Source organism: Mauremys mutica, unplaced genomic scaffold (genome assembly GCF_020497125.1).
Source record: "Mauremys mutica isolate MM-2020 ecotype Southern unplaced genomic scaffold, ASM2049712v1 000909F_np12_subseq_1:113575_obj, whole genome shotgun sequence".
Lineage (NCBI taxonomy): Eukaryota > Metazoa > Chordata > Testudines > Geoemydidae > Mauremys > Mauremys mutica.
Genome location: NW_025423072.1, coordinates 90126 through 112540, shown reverse-complemented (window position 1 = coordinate 112540; position 22415 = coordinate 90126). Strand labels below are relative to the sequence as shown.

Genomic DNA, 22415 nt, shown 5'->3' with positions numbered 1-22415 from the left:
GGAGTTGGTGGCTCCTTTCTTTCCTCACCCTGGAGTAAACTCAGCTTTTTACTCCATGGTACATGTTTTATGGACTAACAGCAGCAGCTTGAAGAAAGAGGAGAGTGAGTATTTCACTCTCAGGGCCGAAGGGGGTCACGTCCCCTCTGTCTGACCGTTGCCATTGCAGGAGAGAAGGTTTCAGTGGAATTGAATGCCCTAGCTCAGACTAGAGACACAGAAAGGTTTTGCTGTTCCTTGAACGGCAAAGGAAATTGTGTCTGTATGTGAAACTGAGGAGGGACATGAAACGCCCACAGGGTGGCGCAGTGCCCTAAGCTAAGGCAGGAGGGTGAAGGAATGGGGCTGAGGAATGACTGAAATGGACTCACCTGGGATTGAAATGACATTTGTTTGTGTCGGGCAGTGAGAAATGTGACATTAATTCAGATGCAGGGTTGAGGCTTCTTTAGCTGCTTGTAGAACTTGAAGGGAGAAAGGGAAAGTCTGGGGCGGCCTTTAGTCCCTGGCTGGAGCAGTGTATGAAAAAGGCTCCAGAGACGCAGCTGGCAATTACAGGCCACTAAGGCTAACGTCAGTACCAGGCACATTGGGTGGAATTGTAGAGCCCAATGATTAGACACATCAGTGAACGGAATTTGCTGGGTGTAGCGGGTGGTTACCTGCTCCTGCCCTGCGGGGCTTGAAGCAGCCCAGGAGAGGGCTGGGGCTGGGGCAAGGAGCCTGGGCTGATTGGGGGAAGCAGGCTCAGCTGTGGCCATGCCCCAGTCAGGCCCAGCTGGCCCCTATAAGAGGCTGTGAGCCAGGAGCCCAGTCAGTCTCCCTCTGCTTGTAGTGAGAGAAGGGCCTGGCTGCAGGGACCCAAGCAAGACACCTAGAGTGGGAGCAGGGCTGGGGAAGGGCCAGAGGAGCTGGGAGCTCTGGCCTGGAAAGTCCCAGGCTGCAGGCCTGACTCTAGGCTGAATAGGTGCAGGGCTGCAATGGGGCAGCCCAGGGGGAAGCAGAGGCGGCAGGTCCAAACCCCTTTGCCTGTGATGAGTGGCTCATACTGCAGTCTGCCCCAGTGAACGGGGGCTGGATGGAGACTGGGCAGTAGCCAAGACTGAGGTGAAGTGGGGATAGTGGGTGGGGATTCCCCTGGGAGGGGGAGACCCAGAACTGTGGGGGTACTGCCAGGGTAAAAGGGGCACTGGGGTCCTGGGAGGAACGGGGCAAGCTGCGGTAAGGCAGATCACCGGCCTGCAGAGGGTGCTCTGACGGCTGCAGAGCTAATTCCCAGGACGACCAGCAGGAGGTGCCGCTGGGTGAGTCTGCCCCCGCTTACATTGGGGAAGAATGAACATGGTTTTTGTAAAGGAAAATCATGCCTCACAAATCTACTATAATTCTACAAGGGAGTCAACAAGCATGTGGATAAAGGTGATCCCGTGGATATAGTATACTTAGATTTTCAGAAAACCTTTGACAAGGTCTCTCCCCCAAGGTTCTGAAGCAAAATGGGATAAGATGGAAGGTCCTCTCTGGGATAAATAACTGGTTCAAAGGCAAGAAAGAAAAGGTCTGATTTTCAGAATGGAGAGAGGTAAATAGTGGTGTCCCCCTGGGTCTGTACTGGGACCAGCACTGTTCAACATACTCCTGAGTGATCTGGAAAAAGGGGTAAACAGTGAGGTGGAAACATTTGCAGATGATACAAACCAACTCAATTTAGTTACGTCCAAAAGAGAGTGCGAAGTGTGACAAAGGGATCTCACAAAATGGAGTGACTGGGCAGCAAAAAGGCAGATGACATTCAATGTGGATCAATGCAAAGTAATGCACATGGGAAAACATGATCCCAATTCTACATCTAAACTGATGGGATCTAAATTAGCTCTTACAACTTAAGAAAGAGATCTTGGAGTCACTGTGGATACTTCTCTGAAAACATCTACTCAATGTGCATCGGCAGTCAAAAAAGTGAACAAAATGTTGGGAAGTCCTTAGGAAAGGGATGGCTAGCGAGACAGAAATATCATATTGCCTGTGTATAAATCTGTGGTATGCCCACTGTGACGATGCGGTTCTGGCGGGACCCAACTGAGAGTGCCAAATCAGGACCAATTGCTTAAACAGGGCAGTCACAGCCCTAGGCTGGGGTTTTTCCACCTCTAAGGCAAACCAAACCAGCCAGACAAAAAGGACTTTGGTCTCACCCCACTGGCTAACCACAAGTCACACAAGCAATTTCCTTAGACACTCCAGTCTCCCAGTATCACCACCAGTGCACTTGTCCTGGGGATAAATGGTTATGAAAACCAACACCCCAATAAAAGGAAAAGGTTCTCTCGATCCAAAAGGACCAAGCCCCAGACCCAGGTCAATATACACATCAGATCTTACCCACAAATCACGCTGTTGCCAATCCTTTAGAATCTAAAATCTAAAGGTTTATTTACAAAGGGAAAAAGGTAGAGATGAGAGGTAGAATTGGTTAAATGGAATCGATTACATACAGTAATGGCAAAGTTCTTAGTTCAGGCTTGCAGCAGCGATGGCATAAACTGCAGGTTCAAATCAAGTCTCTGGAACATCCCCCGCTGGGATGGGTCCTCAGTCCCTTGTGTAGAGCTTCAGTTTGTAGCAAAGTCCCTCCAGAGGTAAGAAGCAGGATTGAAGACAAGATGGAGATGATGCATCAGCCTTATATAGGCTTTTCCAGGTGTAAGAACCTCTTTGTTCTTACTGTGGAAAATCACCGCAAAATGGAGTCTGCAGTCACATAGACAAGTCTCTGCATACCTTGCTGAGTCACAAGGCGTGTCTGCCTTCTCTCCATGGGTCAATTGTGTAGCTGATGGTCCTTAATGGGCCATCAAGCAGGCTAAGCAGAGCTAACACCAGCTTGTCTGGGATATCACCCAGAAGCACATCACCAACTTGAAATACAGACAGTATAGAGCCAATATACATAACTTCAACTAAAATGATACATGCACACAGACAGCATAATCATAACCAGCAACCCATAACCTGGTTTTAGACACCTTATATGACCCCCTTTACCTAAGATTTGGTGCCACTGCAGGACCTCGGTTGCAACCCATGTTCTATATGGTCCCAATTTATATCAATAACGTCACACCCACATCTTGAATACTGGAGCTGGTCCCCCATCTCAAAAAGATATATCAGAATTGGGAAAGGTACGGAAAAGGGCAACCAAAATGATTGGGGTGTGGAACAGCTGCCATGTGAGGTGAGATTAATAAGACTGAGGGGAGTTTTCAGCTTGGAAAAAAGATAACTAAATGGGGGCTAGGATAGAGGTCTATAAAATGATGATGGGTTTGGAGAAAGTAAATAAGGAAGTATCAGAGGGGTAGCCGTGTTAGTCTGGATCTGTAAGGAAGTGCTATTTACTCCTCATAACACAAGAACTGGGGTCACCCGATGAAAGGAGTAGGCAGCAGGTTTAAAACAAACCAAAGGAAGTATTTCTTCACCCAACACACAGTCAACCTGGGGAAACTTTGTCAGAGGATGTTGTGAGGGCCAAGACTATAACAGGGTCCACCAAAGAACTAGATAAGTTGATGGTGGACGGGTCCATCATTGGCTATTAGCCAGGATGGGCAGGCATACAGAAGCATGCTCTTGAAGTGTCCCCAGCCTCTGTTTGCTGGAAGCTGGGAATGGGCGACAGGGGGTGGATCGCTTGATGATTCCCTGTTCTGTCGATTCCCTCGCGGGCACCTGGCATTGGCCACTGTGGGAGGACAGGATTCTGGGCTGGCTGGACCATTGGTCTGATCCAGTATGGCCGTTCTTATGACCAATAGAGGGCAGTCTCCACTAGCAATATTTATATTTGGTGCACTGAAAGGGCCAACTTCCCAAAGCTGACCCAAAGGTTTAGTAAAAGTGTTTTGGAGAAAAACACTAAACAGAACAATGCGAATGAAAACTGGGAGGTATTGTTTAAGGAGCTTGTTAGATGGGGCATAAGCCACATTGCCTAATTAGCTGAGCTTGCAATGGCCTTCCACTCAACTCCCTGACATTTCTCCGTCTGCAAATGTGGTACCCATTTTAAAACCTAGATCCAATCAATTACAACATGTCCGGGAAGATTCTAGGCATCAATGATCTGATCATTGGGTTGATGGCGGTAAACAAGAGCTTCCCATAAGGCTCCCTCTTCCCAAGAGCCACCCTCATCCTCTCTCCCCTTTCTGCTCCCGCATCCTCTGCAAACTTTCGAAGATAGATGCCTCGTGATGGCCTTTGCTCATGGGGATGTTGCCTCTTGGTCAGGGTTTTGGCCCTTTTGGGGGGAAGGATGCAGCAGATGGCGTGTGGTGGGGGGGGATAGCCCAGGGCCTCCCATGGGCTCTGACCCAGGCCATTCTGAGGGCAACACTTCCTACCACCTCCCTATTGTCCTAAGTTCACAGTTTATCACAGGAAGCTCTGAAGGGTGTCAGCTCACTGCTTGGTACCTCTTCTCAGCCGGGTGTGGCATGGCAGCTCTCTCCTTGGGGTGGCAGCTGCCTCTGTTATGCTGACGGATCCAGGTTGGTGACGCGGTGGTGGGCGGGATTGAACCGGGGACCTCTGGAGCTTAGTGTGTGGGCCTCTACAGCATGAACTAAAAGCCACCCGGCTGTTGGCGAGGGCTGTATAGAAGACATGTTTTATTGCTCCTTCTAAGTGATCTCGGTGCCACTAGCTGGGACACCCCACCACACCCTGGAGGTGTGGGGGTTACATACTTCCCCTAGCTGAGGAAGCGCATCCTGAGCTTCGGAGAGTTCCCAGCTGTAATCCCGGACGAGCCCTGTAACGATGCGACCACTGGCAGGACACTGCTGAGAGTATCAATTCAGGACAAATGGCTTGGAGCAGGGCAGTCACAGCCCGAGGCTGGGTGCCCTTTACTATTAAAGCACGTCACACCAGCCATGCAGAGAGGACTTTGGTTTCACCCCACTGGTCAATCGGACGTCATACAAGCAATTCCCTCAGCTATTCCAGTTCCCTTCTATCACCACCAGCACCACTCCTTATGGGGATGAATGGTTATGAAAACTAATACCCCAGTAAAAGAAAACGGGTTCTCTCAAAGGACCCCAAAGGACCAAGCCCCAGATGCAGGTCAATAGACGAGTCAGATCTTACCCACAAATCACGCTCTTGCAAATCTTTTAGCATTGTTATGGAAAAATTGATCCATGTGTTGTGTTTTCAGTCAGATCAGCCTGAGGCGTTTTATTGATTAGAACCACGCAGGGGAGAACCGTTATGGAAACGGCCTCCCCGAAGCTGGTTACAGACAGCCTTATAAAGCTTAAAACCACAATTGTAATATGCAAGTTACACACATAATTTCCTTATTATTTTGCTAAAAAAATATTGCAAAGTTAATGCTGATTGGAGCAGCAGTAAATTTCTTCCATATTAGGCTTTTCCTGTTGTTACTTATCTGTTCTATGCGGTTACGTGTTGACAGTCGGGGATATTACAAAATTGTTTTTCAGTTGGGGACTGTTAGGACTTTCCACTGTCTCCTCCATGCCCCCCTGCATGGCTTGTCTGGGCGGCCCTGGCAGCTTGACATGAGGCCTGGGCCTACAAAGCCTTGGATAACACTGGATTTTCCCTTACAACATCTAAAATATAAAGGTTTATTCATAAAAAGAAAGAAATATAGGTGAGAGTTAAAATTTTTAAAGGAATTAATTACACACAGTAATGGCAAAGTTCTTGGTTCAGGCTTGTAGCAGTGATGGAATAAACTGCAGGTTCAAATCAAGTCTCTGGAGTCCATCCACAGCTGGGATGAGTCATTCAGTCCTTTGTATAGAGCTTCACGTTGTAGCAAAGTCCCTCCAGAGACATGAAGCAGGACTGAAAATAAGATGGAGATGAGGCATCAGCCTTTTATAGTCTCTTGCCATGTGGTCTTTGCTTTCTTTGTCCCAAGGACACTCTGTCCAGCACGTGGCACAGAAAAACCTTCGAGTTCTGTCCATAGGCAGGTCCCTGCAGACCTTGCTGAGTCACAAGGCGTATCTGCCTTCTCTCAATGGGTCGATTGTATAGCTGATGGTCCTTAATGGGCCATTAAGCAGGCTAGGCAGAACTGACACCAACTTATCTGGGGTGTTCCCCAGAAGCAGAGCACAAGTTTGAAATACAGGCAGCATAGAGCCAATATTCATAACATCAACTACAAAAATGATGCACATCTAGAAATAGCATCATTATAATCAGCCAATCATAACCTCTCCGTAGACCCCTTACACGACAACCTTTCTACAATATTGGCTGCAAATATAGATCAGTGGTCGCAATGGTGATCTATACAGTTACAGATTATGTCAATAACGTCATAGGAGGTGACACGGCATCAGCGAGACTGATACTGGAATAGCCTCCAGTTTTGGTGTCCTCATTTGAAAAAGATGTGAAATTGGAGCTGGGGCAGCAAAGAGCCACCAAATGTTCTGAGGGCTGGAGAAAAATGCCTTCTAGTGAGCTACTGAAAGAGCTCAACCTGCTTAGCTGATCAAAAGAAGATTGAAAGGCGACTTCATTGAAATGTTGAAGTGCCTTAATGGAGAGAAAAGATTGGGTATTAAAGGGCTCTTGAATCTAGCAAAGAAAGGAATAACAAGACCCAATGGCTGGAAGATAAAAAGAGACAAATTCGTATTACAACTAAGGCACAAATATTCAACAGCGAGGATGATTTATCACAGGAACAAGCTACCAAGGAAAGTGGTGGATTCTCCATCTCTTGATGTCATTTCATGAAGACTAGATGCCTTTCTGGAATGTGTTTGCCCAAAAAGTAGTTCTTGTGTCATACAGGAGGCCTGTGATACGCAGGGGGTCAGATTAGATGCTCTAATGGTCTCTTCTGGCCGTAAAGTCGACTAATTTCTAAAAAACTGAGTGTAGCATTGGGAGCAGCGTCTGATGTTTCCCTGTCTAGCTGGCTTGCTGCCTAGAACGAACGCTCCTCGAGTGGGGTGATCCACAGGGAGTAGCTCAAACCTCCAAAGTGCCTGGCCAGGGGCAGGACACTGGCACTGCAAGGGAGGGGTGTGGCAGTGATATCACAAAGGCCTTTTGCAGGACCTCAGCCTATTGGTCAAAGGCGGTGGGAAGGTGGTGACCTCACAGAGAGATGCTGACATCAGCCAGGCAAGACCGGGCGAGGAGCCAGGGAAACCTCAGAGACCCCTGTGGCTTTGCTTCAGCAAGTCTCCTTCTCCAGGTCTTTCTTTGAGGACTGAGAGAGTATTCGGTTTCACGGACGTGAGCGCCAGGAGGAACCTCTTTCGAGTTTTCTCCTTCCCTTTTAGTGATTTTACTAGAAAACAACCGTCCCTGTTTAGAAGGTAAGAGCCTCCTGGAGGTTTGAAACCTGTTCAGTCTGATCCATCTGTTGCAGGGGAGTGTTCTGCAGTTCCCACTGTGGGAGGTCCACCCAAAAATGTTGGGCTAAAATAGTGCTCGGGCAGTGATCCCCACCAGTGACCTGGACCATCCTTTGGGCTCTCTGGTGAGAACCCTCAGCCTCCCATCCTCAGTCTCTACCCTGATTGGCTGAGCAGGGGGTTATTGACAGGGAGGAGACTCAGATCCTTGTTGGTCTTTTTTAAGACCAAGGAAATAAGTCAGAACCAGTTCTATGTTTGATGAATTTTGTTGCTTCTCTGCATTAATGGTCTCTGAGCAGTTCATGATTCTCTCTGACATTGCAGTTCTCAAATACTTGCTGAATAATTCCTGTGCACTGTTGTTGGTCTGGAGCTTGTTGCCGGCTCAAAGAGCCCGAGGCGGAGCAACAGCAGGGTTCGTTGCCCGGTGTGCGTCGCACTAATTATCACACCAGGGTGGAGAAGCAAAACCAGGTTTATTTGTGCACAAAGAAAGGTGCCAGGGAGAAAAGCATTCTCAAATCCTGCACCCCCGCTCACAAGCGGGGTCCCAACATTTATACCCCCCCTTGTTTGTGTAAGCCTTTTGTTCGGTTTTCCCCCTCACCCCTCCCTTCCCAGCAGCAGCTACATTAGGCATTACATTTCAGTGTGTTAGAAAAGGTTCTCATGCACAAGCTTATCTGTGGCCTTGACAGAACAAACGCATACAGATTTTCCTTCCCCCTCTCCCCCTCCTCCCCGCCGCTTCTGCTGTTCCAAACTCCTACATTTGCAAGCGGAGATTGCTGACAGCTACACATTTTGCTTGCAGTCTGTTAGCATCTTAGGCTGGTTAAAGTTCACAGCATGTAAGAACTTTGGTTCACTTCAGGCCCAAAGTCACAACTTTGGTTTACTCAGGCCTAGTGGCACCAACAATTCCCCCCTTTGAGAATACTCAACAAACTTTTGGCGAGTTTTCTCAAACTTTAAAAACAAAAAACAATGAAGCTTTACAGATATATGTACAACTGCTCTTTTGAGCTTAGTTATCCCCAACCCAGGAATGAATGCATGGACAAAAGAGTGGAATGTTCATTTAACAACTAAGGGATTGGGACACTGACTATAAATCAGGTAGGTATACCAAGTGGTTTAATTTCCCAGATGTCTCGGTGAATAATTGAGTCCCACATGCATGCTCCCCATGGACCCAGCAGGATTCGGTATGTGGGAACCACACCCACCCTAACCGGTCCATATGCTTGGAAGGAGCACTGTGAATGTCCCCACTTCCATCCAGAAAGTGTTCAAGTATGTCTTCATGACCACAGATCAGATGGTACTCCTGATGCATCTGTAAGGGCAGTGGGCCAAGTCTGGTCTAGATCCCACTGCAATACCTTCCCAGCCTCAGTGATATGTAATACCATCTCTGTCAGTAACTTCTGGGTCATAGAACTAAGGGCTGAAATGACATGTAACTCACCAACTCCAGCCTGTACTTAAAATAGCTGAGTTTCAAGAATAAGGCTAGTAGCCTTTTCTAGTTGGCCCAATTTCTTATCATGTTTTTGTCTTTTAAGATATTGGCCCTACCCACAGGGATCTGCTCAATTCTCTTTTTTTCCAGAGGAAATAACCCAGGCCCTCTGTTGTGCTAATCTAATGGCAGCCCCTTGTGAGCAATCTGGGTATGTAGAAGTGATTTGAAAACTGGATAAGGGCAATGTCATTTAAAATCCAATTAGGGAGGGCAATACATACTGAAGGATTTATCCAAAACACAGGGCACAGCTTGTAGATTAAACCCCAAAATCCAATTAATACCACATTCCCAATCATGGGTCCCATAAATTTCTTCCTTGCCAGTGTACAATTCTTTGTTTCTTCACCAGGGTCAGTTCTCAATGTCCTTTTAGTCAGGAATTCCTGGACTTTGGCAATGTCAGTGGAGTGAATGTTTCTTCTTCTTTCTCAAAACAATTGTGGTTTAGCATCCTACAGGGGAGAGGTTGCCAGCACATATCACCCTGTAATAGCTGTGCTTTTTCTAGAAAAGTCTAAAGGCACAGTTGGTCTGTCAGTGGACAAGGGAGAGGTTGTCCAGAAGCTGTCCAGAATCACAGTAGAACTAGAAGAAAGAATAGGCTAATCATCAATAGGAAAATTCTTCTGATGTGGAGGGGTCTTTTTGCAGTGAGAATCCTGGGTCCAAGCAGTCAGTCTTTGGCACTTCACAGCAGTGTTGGTAGACAGGAGGACTTGGAAAGGGCCTTTCCAGCGTGGAGCCAAGGCAGTCTTTCGTTGGTGGATCTTTATGTAGACCCAGTCTTCTGGTTCCTAGGAGTGGTAGGGCTGCTAGGATCTTTGGGTTGTTTCTTCTTCACCTGTGAGAAAAAAAACCTAACACATTGCATTAGTGTCTTTGCAGATTTTACAAATTTTATAGTTGCATGGGCAAATTTAAGTCCCCCCTTTTTCTGGTTTTTAGCCAAGTAATGGTTCTTATACTTATTAGTGCCAAAAGAAGGGCATCTGGCCACTTTAAGTTTGTCTCAGCACAAATCTTGGCCAGTTTATTTTAGCATGTTAGCTATTATTTTTTTCTTCAGTTAACTCACTCTTTTTCCTTTTCCCATTTTTTTTCTTTAACCTATAAAGGAAACTTTTACTTATACACCTTTTGTTAACAGTGAACACATACACAGTACATTAGTCTTATTTAATGTATGCCACATATACCCTTTTACTAAAATAACCTTATTACAGAGCTTTAGAACAACAGGCCAGGACAAGCACACCCACTTTGATGAGTTCACTCAATACAACCTCTAGTCCAATAGCTTTCCACCATCCCCAGCCCTCTGGCTAGAAGTCTGAGGTAGCCAGAAGGATCCCATGTCCAATATGGGGAGTGGGTTAACTTTCCATGTCCTTGCTTTCAAAGACTGTTAGTATGCAAATTTTAATAACAATTCTCAATTAAAAGATTTGGCTAATAAAGTTTCTTTCTCTTACTTAAGAAAATGTATTAGACTTTAGTATATCACATTTTTCTGATATATCCAAACACTTTGTATTCTAAATTGAACAAAACAAGTATCTGCATTTCAATTTAACACTGCCACTTGATTTTAAATTAGACCATCCCATAAAAATATTAAACACAACAATTCTGGCCACTTGAGACAAACACCACAAGACAGAACATAGAACACAAAACATAATTGTTACTCTGTCAGTAAATGCATGATATGTTGAATGCTGTTCAGCTGGCATTAGTTTTCTTTGATTATCTGAAAGACAAAGCAAAAGTCTATCCCTTCTGGGCAGTTAATCATTACTTAAAATATACGAATACTCTTGTTAATTCAGGAGAATTACCCCATATTTTCTTTGCCTGAATTTATTTACAAACATTTCAAAGACACCAAAAACTTTTTTCTTTAGCATTTTTACAAAGTTCAACTGCTGTTCCCTCCAGCAACTAAAGAGTTAACTTTTCACTTTCCCTTAAAAATCACTTGCTTTTTCCTTCAGCAGCCACTTACCAATTCAAATCACCATTCCAAATATCCTCCTGAGTATTTGAAATTTCCATGCCTATACTCACTTACTCCTTCTTTTCACTGCACCCTCAAAAGTTTCCAACCTGTTTTCCCATCTCTCTGTTGCCTGTCCGCTTGGGCCCGATCCTGCTTTTCTCGCTGAACCGTTCCTATCCTGGACACAAACTTATTCCACTACCAGTTTAGCTAGGAGGGTGGGCTTCACAGCTAGCCCCCACCCTTCTGGTCTTTTCCCTAAAACATTTTACTCCCAAAACTACTCGAGTCCTCCCTAGTAAGGCTTGCCACCTGGCAAAAATACACGGCCATTGGGTAAAGGCCATTTACTTAACACACAATCCAAACTCCTAAAGGGGGTCTACCCAGAGACCCACCCATTTGTCTGCTGACACTTAAACAGAAAAGAAAATTACACAGAGAGCAGAGAAAATTACAGTCTAAGCCAGATTTTTCCACTTCTAGTACATTGTCCGTTACAGGGGGGGCGGGACAGAATTATCTCAATACAACCTCAGAGCTTCATCGCACACATGGCTTCCACCCTGAGGAATTACGAACGAGAAGTTCAGTTCCGCCCACACACCCAACGCCCAAATAAACAGAGCAGAAAAACCAACAGTAACCGGTTAAACAGAACAAAGCTAAAACTAGATAGTGCACCAAAACCAGATAGTGTTTCCTTATTCTATTAGGGCTCACCTTTAACCATACAATCCTTATCATATAATACCAAACAATACCAAACACAGCAAACATAAAATAACAAGGGTAAAACAGATAGATGGTGTAAATTCTACAGGGCTCCCCAATTCTCTATTGCTCACCAAACTGTGACAAATTTCTGTTACCAATTATCCCTTATGTCAGGTGATCAAACTGACATTGCAGGACTGGGGGGGGGGTAGATAGAGAAATCACACCATATATCCAAATTTTAAAGCTTCATTAAAAATAATAAAACAACAATGGAGAGTATTGGGAACACTCCCACATCACTCAGGAAAAATATGAATGCCCCAAGCCTTAAGCCACTTTAATACTTACACATATCCAGACTGGCATGTCTGTGTATAATGTTCAGAGAAGGGAAATAGGTGGACGGGAGATTATCCTGTATACAGCTTGTCCAGAATTTCCAACATGCTTCCACTCTTGGGATGGCTGTTCTTTTACACCCTGGACTCTCCTGCGGCGTCTCTTTCAGAGATTCCAGTTCAGGTCAGCTGCCCTATGGCTTCGGGGTTGCAAAAACTGTTGGATCTCACTGAACCGTTAAGCTTTGCAAATGCAATCTCAGTTTTGTAATTTGTACTGCCCTTGGTTTGCCTCTCTTTATTTTCCACAACCAGCTGGGGCTGAAAACAATTTTACTTAGCATAGTTTGTGCAGGCTCCTTGACCTTGTACGCAGAGCAGCTCTCTCTCTTTATCTCTGGGGTTAGCCGAGTTTCAAATTAACCCGTTCCTAGACAAATTGCTCACACTGTGTCAGAGGCTTTTCTTTGTGATTAAAAGCTCCTCTGAGATATATGATCTTATCTAGATTGAAGATACCTTCTAATGGGCATTGTTTAGATGGATTTTTACACATGTGAAGATTCCAATTCTCTAAATACTTGCAGGTTTTAGGACCATAATGTACGTACATGTACTATGCTGGGGTACCCTTAGGGGGTGAGGTAGAATTTTTAGACTGTCCCTTTACCCACTTTCCACTTGCACACACAGAGAGGGTACCCTGTCCGCACTAGCGGCTCATAAACTAAGAATCTCTCCCTACAGAACATTCACACAGGGGAGACTAACGAGGATGACTGACTTTCCTACATCCCCTTTCAGCAAAGAGCGTCGGCTAGTCTCTGAGAGACACAGCGCCGTATACTCTAATTGCATCCAATGAGATGATCAGACTGTCAGTAGCCCACACGGAAAGGAAGGGGGGGGAGGGAAGATGGGTTCACACATTCCTAGACCCAGGCAGCTTCCTCGCCGGACGATGCCAGGCTGAGTCAGCCCACCGTGGGTCGGATCTCCTAAAGATCCACTAGTTACTGGGCTTGCGTTAGACTACTCCTGATCATTAGCAATCGCTTCACAGGGCAATCTGGGCGTCTTCCAGTAACGAACACTCACACAGGTATACACACACACACACCAAGGCCATTGTTTCCTATTGCCACGATGCATCTTATCTTGCTGCACAGTCAATAAATTCAAATGGCATGAGCCCAGCAGAGACAGACATTCCCACGGACAGTTCTCCTCCCAGTGCAGCTCTGGGGCATATGATGAGGGATTTTTACAAGAGCTCTACATACAAACAGCTTCAGAAGCTACCCATTCGCTGACAAAACAGAAATAATTGAAGGATCATGTTGTAATTAAGTGATCCTTCCGGCGGCCACCTTTCCTGGCTCTCTAACTGATACTGAGGCCAGTCTACTGTATAAAATCTTTTCAGTTTACTTTTAGTCAATGGATCCAAACCAAATACCTTCCAATTTGCTAGAATGCATTCTAGGGGCATACACCTTGCCCTACTAACCTTACCCTGTCCTTGCCCCATACCATGGGCTTACCCTTGACCCACTATAGGACGCTCTCTTGTCTAGTGGGAATTACAACGGCTGGGCGTCCCCAGCCTCAGGCAAAAGTCCACACCACTGGACTGTTCCTACCTTAACCACAGGACCGGTTCCTCACCGTCGCCCGCAGCTGCTTCTCCACTATCTGAGTGCGTTGCACCGTTGTGTCCTTCAAGGTCAGCCTGACGCGTCTCTGCCGAGGCCCCCGGTAAAGGCACCGGTGCGCGCTGGGCATCGGCTGTGACCATCGTCCACCGGCCATTGGAGGAGTCCGGGCAAGGCACAATTTTGCCTCGAGCCCACCCAGGGACGCCAAAACTGTTGCCGGCTCAAAGAGCCCGAGGCGGAGCAACAGCAGGGTTCGTTGCCCGGTGTGCGTCGCACTAATTATCACACCAGGGTGGAGAAGCAAAAACAGGTTTAATTGTGCACAAAGAAAGGTGCCAGGGAGAAAAGCATTCTCAAATCCTGCACCCCCGCTCACAGGCGGGGTCCCAACATTTATACCCCCCCTTGTTTGTGTAAGCCTTTTGTTCGGTTTTCCCCCTCACCCCTCCCTTCCCAGCAGCAGCTACATTAGGCATTACATTTCAGTGTGTTAGAAAAGGTTCTCATCCACAAGCTTATCTGTTGGCCTTGACAGAACAAACGCATACAGATTTTCCTTCCCCCTCTCCCCCTCCTCCCCGCCGCTTCTGCTGTTTCAAACTCCTACATTTGCAAGCTGAAATTGCTGACAGCTACACATTTTGCTTGCAGTCTGTTAGCATCTTAGGCTGGTTAAAATTCACAGCATGTAAGAACTTTGGTTCACTTCAGGCCCAAAGTCACAACTTTGGTTTACTCAGGCCTAGTGGCACCAACACCTGTTCCCTGACTGCCCCCTGCGGCCCCATCCAACCCCTCCTCTCATTCCTGATGGCCCCCCGGGACCCTTGCCCCATCCAACCACCCCTTCTCCCTGTCCCCTGACGGCCCCTGGAACTCCTGCTCCTGACGGTTTGCGCGGGAAGCCTGGGAGGGCTGAGAAGCAAATGGCGGCTTCGTGCTAAGGCCCAGGGAGGCAGAGGGGAGGTAGGTGAGCTGGGGTGGGGAGCGGTTCCCCAGTGCCCCCCCGGGTTACCTGCTGCGGTGCGGGCGGCCCCCCTGCCCCAGCTCACCTCGTCTCCGTCTCCATCTTGCTGGGCCTGAGCGCGAAGCCGCCACACGGCGTCTCTTCCCTCCAAGGCTTCCTGCGCGAACAGCTGATTAGCAGGGGGAGGGGGAAAGCGAGGTGGGGCATTCAGGGGAGGAGGCGGAGTGGAGGTGAGCTGGGGCCAGCCACCGGCTCACCTGCCCCCCCCCCCGGCCACTGCCTGCCCGCTCGCTTCCTCAGCCCCCACCCTCACCTGCTATTGTGTCCTACAGGAGGCCTGTGATATGGAGGGGGTCAGACTAGATGCTCTAATGGTCTCTTCTGGCCATAAAGTCGACTCATTTCTAAAAAACTGAGTGTAGCATTGGGAGCAGCGTCTGATGTTTTCCTGTCTAGCCGGCTTGCTGCCTAGAACGAACGCTCCTTGAGTGGGGTGATCCCCAGGGAGTAGCTCAAACCTCCAAAGTGCCTGGGCAGGGGCAGGACATTGGCACAGCAAGGGAGGGGTGTGGCAGTGACATCACAAAGGCCTTTTGCAGGACCTCAGACTATTGGTCCAAGGTGGTGGGGAGGTGGTGACCTCACAGAGAGATGCTGACGTCAGCCAGGCAGGACAGGGGCGAGGGGCCAGGGAAACCTCAGAGACCCCTGTGGCTTTGCTGCAGCAAGTCTCCTTCTCCAGGTCTCTCTTTGAGGACTGAGAGAGTATTCGGGTTCACGGACGTGAGCGCCAGGAGGAACCTCTTTCGCGTTTTCTCCTTCCCTTTCAGTGATTTTACTAGAAAACAGCCGTCCCTGTTTAGAAGGTAAGAGCCTCCTGGAGGTTTGAAACCTGTTCAGTCTGATCCAGCTGGTGAGAGTTGAATTCTAGGCATGGAAAACACGAGCTTAAGGATGCAGAATTTTATTCCACACCTGGGATTTTGTCCCGTAGAATCACTGGGGACATTAGGGTTTGTCCTTTTTGTTTCACCGTTTCCTCCCTCCCTCCCTTTCTCTCTGTCTCTTGCTTCTTTTTTCCTTTCTCCTGTTCCCCTCCCAACACTAGGAGAGGTAGGGGTGTGTGTGTGTGTGTGTGTTGCGGGGCAGTGCTCTGCAGCTCCCACTGTGGGAGGTCCACCCAAAACTGGGGGGCTGAAATAGTGCTCGGGCAGTGATCCCCACCAGTGATCTAGGCCATCCTTTGGGCTCTCTGGTGAGAACTCTCAGCCTCCCGTCCTCAGTCTCTACCCTGATTGGCTGAGCAGGGGGTTATTGACAGGTAGGAGACTCAGGTCCTTGTTGTTCTCTTTTAAGACCAAGGAAATAAGTCAGAACCAGTTCTATGTTTGATGAATTTTGCTGCTTCTCTGCATTAATGGTCTCTGAGCAGTTCATGATTCTCTCTAACATTGCAGTTCTCCTCAAATACTTGCTGAATAATTCCTGTGCACTGTTGTTGGTCTGGAGCTCATCTGAGAGCATTTTATTCAGGTCATTCAATGTCTGAAATTCAAGATCCGATGGTTAGTTTGAAAATCAGGGCTCTTGGGTCCTATTCCCAACTCTGCCATTGACTGGCTGTGTGACCTAAGACAAGTCAATTCTTCTTTCTCAGCCTTAGCTTCTCCCTCTTTCAAGTAGGGATAATAATGATCTGCTCCTACCTAGCTCAACACACTCACTCTTCCCCAACACACACACTGTCTCTCCCCACATACAAACAGTCTCTACCCCGCCATGCACGCTGCAGTTGAAAAGCAGCTGGTAATCTAGTAAGATGCCCATGGAACAGCGGGATAGAGAAACCTGCATCATGTGATGCTGTACCAGCCCGTGAGGCATTGCAAAGCCTTCCCAAAACACCCTGCAGCCAGTTGCACAGTGAGATAGATACCCACAGTGCACTGCTCTCTGTGGCCATCCAAGAACTGCTAGCATGGATGTGCTCTGGTGACACAAGGGGCATAGGGAGGACATTCAATAGCTGTTTAGTTAAAACACTTTAACTAAAGCAGCAAGGCCAGAGGGTTGGTGGCTCCTTTCTTTCCTCACCCTGGAGTAAACTCATCTTTTTATTCCATTCTTGATGTTTCATGGAATAACAACAGACGACCGAAGAAAGACATGGACAGGGTGGGTCTCAGGGGTGGGGCAGAGAGGTTCGAGCGGTGGGCAGAGCAGGTTTAGGAGGTGGGGGCAGTGGGCAGGGCAGGTCTCAGGGGAGGGGCAGAGGGCAGGGTGGGTCTCCAGGGAGGGGCACAGAGGTGCAAGTGGTGGGCAGGGCAGGTCTCAAGGGAGAGGCAGAGAGGTGTGGGTGGTGGGCAGGGTGGGTTGCAGGGACGGGTCAGCGAGGTGGCGGCTGGTGGGCAGACCATGTGGTAGGGGGTGGAGAGGCACGAGCAGGAGGCAGGAAGGCCTTGGGGGAGGAGAGGAGCGAGCGAGAGGTGGATCAGCCGTCCTCAGCCAAAGAGGAAGAGCGGGGGTGGGAAGTGGCCAAACAGGAGCAAGGGGGGAGCACAGGTGGGGCCTCAGAGAGAGGAGAAGGGTGGGGGTGCAGTGCCATGGTCTGGGTACCAATGGGCCCCCCACTTCTAGGGAGCTTCCAGCGCTCACACCCAGCCTCCCCAAATGCAAGAGCCATGGGCCACCTATTCTCTTCATCTTCACTAACCAAGCCCCTCCCCAAGCTATGTTGTTGGGAGAAGCCCTCCTGTTGACACAGCGCTATCTTCACCGGGGTTAGGCTGATATAACTGCATTGCTTAGGGAGGTAAATTTTTTACACCCCTGAGTAATGTAGTTACACCGATCTAATTTTGTAGTGTCGACCTGTCCCCAAAGAACCTTGGGAGTAAAACTTCCCCTGCTCCTCTGCTTTACTGAATCCAAACAGAAGCAAAGCTTGTCAGGCCCAGATGGAGGTTGGCAGAGAGTCAGGTGTGTGCAGACATGATCACTTCAGCAGCTGTAGGCACCATGGCTTAGCTGGCTAAAACCAGTGTTTTGTATACAGGAGATCCTGGGTTCAAGTTCCAGTGGTACCTTACTGAGTTGCTTTTGGGGCACCTGGTACTGGCTGCTGTCAGAAAACAAGATTCAGAGCTAGATGGACCTTCGGTCTAGCCTAGTGTGGTTTTTCTTATGGTTTAAATTACACTCACAGGCACTGAGGATAGAGTTACTGAAAGTTTGGGAGTTAGGAGGTGATAGGTCAGTGGTCCAGTCCCCTCTCAGACGACCCCGTCCCTCTGGGACAGGGGCAGGTCTGAGCTCTCACACCAAATGCTCATTGTGGCTGCCAGAATCTGTGGGCAGCTCGTTTCGTTTATGCCGAGGGTTGAGTCCTGCTTTGTGCACCGAGTCTGAGAATGAAAATCCTAAACTGCCCTTTGAAATAACGACTGCAGTGGGGCGTGTTTCTGTCCCTGCCCCAGAGCAGACAGACCAATGGAGAAATGCCATGAGTCCAGGGTAATACTCCCCTTCGGTTTTACCAGTTCCACTTGCTAAACTCCCTCCCAACCTTCTGGGCTCCTGGAGCAGGGGACTGAGCCTGAGCCAAGACACGGACACTGCAACTTTACAGCCCAAGCCGCATGACCCTGATTAATGTGACACGGGCCAGTCGTGGGTGTTTCATTGCACTGGAGACGTAGCCTAATGTTATGTCTACACTGTGATTAAAACACCCAGGGCACCTGTCGCAAAGCCCGGTCAGCTGACTCAGGGTTATGAGGCTTGGGCTGCAAGACTATAAAATTACAGTGCAGACAGATGGGCTTGAGCCCAGTCTCTGAGACCCCACGAGGGGTGAGGGTTTCCGAACCCAGGCTTCAGTGTGAACACAAATATCTGCCCCACAGTTTTTAGCCTCTCAGCTTTAGCTCCATGAGCCCACGTCAGATGGTCCAGGCCAGCCCTGCTGCCATCTTTATCCCAGGAGAGATGGACTCTAAGGGTACGTCTCCATTGCAATGTAAGCCCAGGGGTGGCTCGTTGTGCTCAAAGCAGCACCCTGGAAGCCCCATATTCACCACTCTCCTATAATGATGATACAGTTTGTACAAAGTCTGCCTGGTGAGGTATCATTTCAAAAGTCTTGGTCTGTTGAACATTACTATTGTGTTGGATTGTGTGTGTAGCATTGGCTGGGAAGTTTTGCTCTGTGTGTGTGACTGAGATGAGGTTGGGAAATGCCCACCACCAGCCTTTCAGGTGTGATAACGGAGGAGCCAGACTCGCTGCTGGCCCATTAAAGGGATCCACACTGCCAAGGACTATCCCAGGAACCGTGTACAATGCAGACTTCTCCGAGATAGCACAGCGACAATGGGCACTGCTTGACTCACATCCTAGCAAAGGTACTTCCTAGCCAGTTGGAAGAAACTATGAAAGGGGGGGTAGAGAGATGAATTGGCCTCTCTCCCCCACAACTCAACACCTGTAAACACATCTGGAGGACAAACACTGTTAGGTGTGAGAAGTATAAACTGTTCAATATGTTCAGTTAGTTGGTTAATAAGATGTTTATGAAGTAAATTGAAATTTAATGTGGATAAATGTAAAGTAATGCATATTGGAAAAAATAACCCCAACTATACATACAACATGATGGGGGCTAATTTAGCTACAACGAGTCAGGAAAAAGATCTTGGAGTCATCGTGGATAGTTCTCTAAAGATGTCCACGCAGTGTGCAGAGGCGGTCAAAAAAGCAAACAGGATGTTAGGAATCATTAAAAAGGGGATAGAAAATAAGACTGAGAATATATTATTGCCCTTATATAAATCCATGGTACGCCCACATCTCGGATACTGTGTACAGATGTGGTCTCCTCACCTCAAAAAATATATTCTAGCATTAGAAAAGGTTCAGAAAAGGGCAACTAAAATGATTAGGGGTTTAGAGAGGGTCCCATATGAGGAAAGATTAAAGAGGCTAGGACTCTTCAGCTTGGAAAAGAGAAGACTAAGGGGGGATATGATAGAGGTATATAAAATCATGAGTGATGTTGAGAAAGTGGATAAGGAAAAGTTATTTACTTATTCCCATAATACAAGAACTAGGGGTCACCAAATGAAATTAATAGGCAGCAGGTTTAAAACAAATAAAAGGAAGTTCTTCTTCACGCAGCGCACGGTCAACTTGTGGAACTCCTCACCTGAGGAGGTTGTGAAGGCTAGGACTATAACAGGGTTTAAAAGGGGACTGGATAAATTCATGGTGGCTAAGTCCATAAATGGCTATTAGCCAGGATGGGTAAGAATGGTGTCCCTAGCGTCTGTTCGTCAGAGGATGGAGATGGATGGCAGGAGAGAGATCACTTGATCATTGCCTGTTAGGTTCACTCCCTCTGGGGCACCTGGCATTGGCCACTGTCGGTAGACAGATACTGGGCTAGATGGACCCTTGGTCTGACCCGGTACGGCCTTTCTTATGTTCTTATGTTAAATCACCGGCTTTAAAATAAGATCCCGTCTGGAGCATATGAACTATTGACCCCTGGACTCCATCTCTGAGAGGGGACTTGTTTACCATCAGGACACAGGCTCAAACCAGTCCAAACCGGTTTTTCCCGCCAAAACCAGCCCTCAGCGTTCCATCTCCTCAATACTTTTCCCGCCACAGAAGTGATATAAGGACGTGCTCAGCGCCTGCGCGGGGCCGTCCCCCCCCAGCGACGGCCCCTCCACGGTCGGGTCTTCCCAGCGCTCCCGAGCCGGAGAGTGACGAGCCCCCTCGGTCCCGCCGTGAGACTGAGGAACAGGAGGCCTGTCACCCCCATTCCTGCCGTCCTGCATCCCTGGTGTCCAGCCTCCCACAGGGCCTCCCTGCCAGCGACGAAACCCACCCGTCGTCTGGACTCCCCAGGGCTCCTCCTCAACGGCTCTAAACCAGCCGGAGAGTGGAAGGTCCTGGGCCTCGCACCGGCCCGTGGGACCCGCTGCACCTGCACAGGGGGGAAAGGTTTCTGTGCTGGGACATCGTTTAGTGTTTTCCGGTTTCCAAGGGAGGGTTTCTGGGCCTGAGTGTTAAGCTCCCAAAGCCAGTCGCTGTTTCATTGTATTCATTACGTTTGCATTTTCCCTTCTTCCCCCAGGTTTCTGTACCTTTACCCTGACTACACTTCCCTTTGTTTGTGCCAAACCCCCTTGTCTCCTCTTTATTGTATTTACAGCTCACAAGGAGGGAGGCTAAATCCACTGGTGATAGAGACAGGAGGGAGTCGAGTTTGTATCTTCTGAGAAAAGGGGCTTTTTCCTTTCCTATTTCTCCCCTGCCATTGCTAACGTTTTCCTTTTGAAGCGCTGCCTTATTCAGCTTGAGGTAACATTACCTTTTGAGATAAAAACTACGAAATACAGAACTAGAGAAATTTTTTAGAAATCTGGGATTTAGACATTTTATTTAAAACAAGGGGGGGTGTCGGAGTTTCTGAGAAGGTTTTTGTTTGCAAAAGGCAACATTGTTGGGTCCGTTATTGTACTAAGGGGGGAGATGGTTGTCTATAAAGGAGGGTGAAGACTAAATGCCTCTGATGAGGATGGGATTTGAACCCATGCGTGCAGAGCACAATAGATTAGCAGTCCATCACTTTAACCACTCGGCCACCTCATCTGAGCTGTAAGAAAAGGGACAGGAGGAGAAATCTAAGGCCGGCAGAGATAGGGACACTAAGGAGTTTCCCAATACTAAGCGTAAGCAGGGACTGAATGAGTTCCCCCCTCACATCTAGTGATGAGCTGGGGGAAGACTTCAGGAACAGGCCGTGTTTGCACAGACACCCCTACTCTGCCCAGCTATGCAGCATGATGGGGCCGCTTCCCCAAAATGACCAGTTTGGGATGGTGGTGGGTAACAAATCACTTTAGGATTGAGTGCGATGAAATGTTATTCTCCTTCCTGTACGAGTGAAGGGCAGCAGAACATACCTAGGCCGTCCTGATGGAGGGGTGGGTGGGGGAGGAATCGCTTTCATTGGACTGCAGAGAAGTGATTGAGGACGTCACCCTAACCCAGTGGTCCCCAAACATTTCACACTGCGCCCTCATACCCATGGCTGTGGCCCCTCGGAAGCCGCGGTCAAGAACCGGGGCTGGGAGTGGGGCCGGTGCTTGCTGGGGACAGGGGTGCAAACAGGGGTAAGGGGGTCGAGGCCGGGCTGGGAGCCAGGGGCCCAGGCTGAGGGTGGGGTTGGGGAAGAGCTGGGACAGAGTGGGGCTGAGTGGGGCTCCCTCCCTGCCCTCCATGGGGGCTGGCTCAGGCCCTGAGGTGCCCCCATCAATCTTCCTCTGTGTCCCCCTAGGAGTCACGCCCCACATTTTGGGGACCACTGACCCCTACTCGCTAAGCAGGGGCTAGTGATGGCAAAGCCCAGGGAAAGGGAGAACAAGTGCGGGGGCCCCAGCACTGGAACCATGGCCCCCCCACTTCTATGTGTGGCTCCGCCCCCTTCCACACCTTCCACCCACGGCCCCACCCACTGTCACCTCTGTTCCACCCCTTCCCCCACTGGCCCCACCCTGTCACTCCTTTACCCCGGCCCCGCTGCGGCCCCCAGACCAGAGAAGCTCTGTGCCCCTGCTGCAGTCCCCAGGCCGTAGCAGGGAGTGGGAGCTCCTCCAGCCCTGGGGCTGACATGGGGGAGACTTTCCCAGGGGGGCCCAATTTGGCCAGGGCCCCTAGTCATGGGCGCCAGGGCCCCCTTGGTGACGCAAGGTTTGGGGAGG

At 48.7% G+C, this 22415-nt stretch overlaps 1 non-coding gene across 1 annotated transcript; it reads right to left on the bottom strand.

The window, feature by feature from the left end:
* Positions 1-21221: 21221 nt before the first annotated feature.
* TRNAS-GCU lies at positions 21222-21303 on the bottom strand. The gene has a single exon. It is a non-coding gene; the product is annotated as a tRNA-Ser (tRNA).
* Between the last annotated feature and the right edge of the window lie 1112 nt (positions 21304-22415).